Source organism: Sinocyclocheilus rhinocerous, unplaced genomic scaffold (genome assembly GCF_001515625.1).
Source record: "Sinocyclocheilus rhinocerous isolate Xijiao unplaced genomic scaffold, SAMN03320098_v1.1 scaffold2441, whole genome shotgun sequence".
Taxonomy (NCBI): domain Eukaryota; kingdom Metazoa; phylum Chordata; class Actinopteri; order Cypriniformes; family Cyprinidae; genus Sinocyclocheilus; species Sinocyclocheilus rhinocerous.
In genome coordinates, this window is record NW_015661491.1 from 130,105 (window position 1) to 131,441 (window position 1,337).

A 1,337-nucleotide genomic window follows, 5' to 3' on the forward strand; every position below is an offset into this window, starting at 1 on the left:
ACCCAGAAATATTTTTACCAAACAAGTTTGTAAGGGGAAAAATATAAACAATTCCATAGCTGATTCTAAGTGATCAAGGGCTTAGGACGTTCCAGTTCAGCCCATTGCAAGGGTTCTGCCAGTAGTGTGCACTCATGCAGCGTAATCAATGACATACATCTGAGTAAACGAGACGGAGGGAGGAGTGAAGGGCATAAAAAAATAGACTGGAACAGCCCAGGTTTCAAACCACCATGAGGTAAGCTTCTCCAAAGAAGATAGAGAATTAACTTACTGCCATTACTCCTTTGCTACCTTAAATAGATTAATTCCTGCATTACTTTAACAGAGCGCCCCCTAATGCTCAGGTGAGTAGTGACAATGCTGCTCTAAGAGGACTTCTGGTACATAAGTAACAGGGAAACTGTTACATGACTGTCTGATTTAAGGTTTCATTCATGATTCCTGATTGTGATGTGTTTTATCTCCATCAGATTCCCATCAGCTCACTCTGGATCTGAATACAATGGATGAACGCCTCCGTCTGTCTGAGAACAACAGAGTGATTACTGGTACTGACAGAGATCGGATGTATCCTGATCTTCCAGACAGATTTGATTATTATCCTCAGGTGTTGTGTAGAGAGAGTGTGTGTGGACGCTGTTACTGGGAGATGGAGTGGAGTGGAGATGTGTTTATATCAGTGTCATATAAGAGCATCAGCAGGAAGGGATGGGGTAATGAGTGCAAGTTTGGAGGTAATGATCAGTCCTGGAGTTTGATCTGCTCTCCTGACAGTTACTCATTTATACACAATAACATAGAGACTAATCCCCCTGTAAAGTCCATCAGCAGGAGAATAGGAGTGTATGTGGATCACAGTGCAGGAACTCTGTCCTTCTACAGCGTCTCTGACACAATGAGCCTCATCCACACAGTCCAGACCACATTCACTCAGCCGCTCTATCCTGGGTTTTATGTTGGTCCTGGAGCATCAGTGAAACTGTGTTGATGAATCAGAACAGACTGAGGAGAGATTCTACCCATAATGCTTTGAGCTGCATGATGAATCAGTAACAGTGAGATGTTATAGCGTCTCTTCATCACATTAATATAAACATGAATCAGCATAAACCTATGTCGGAAATCCTCATCTAGACAATCAGATCAGTGAGTGATGATCTGTGTTTCTCTGCTTTTCTCATTAAAATCAGTCTCACATCAATCATTTGCATTATTACTATCAAAATCAGTCTTATATCTTATCATTCATGTGATTTTCTCTATTGTTTGTAATGAAACACAATGTCAAATCATCTTGAGGTAGAGGTCTGCACAGGCTTTAAACTGAAGCCCGA

The 1,337-nt window shown here is 41.4% G+C and overlaps 1 pseudogene; it reads left to right on the forward strand.

Moving 5' to 3' along the window:
* LOC107726353 (NACHT, LRR and PYD domains-containing protein 3-like) overlaps positions 1–991 on the forward strand; it is a 79,210-nt pseudogene extending 78,219 nt beyond the window's left edge.
* The last annotated feature ends 346 nt before the right edge of the window (positions 992–1,337 follow it).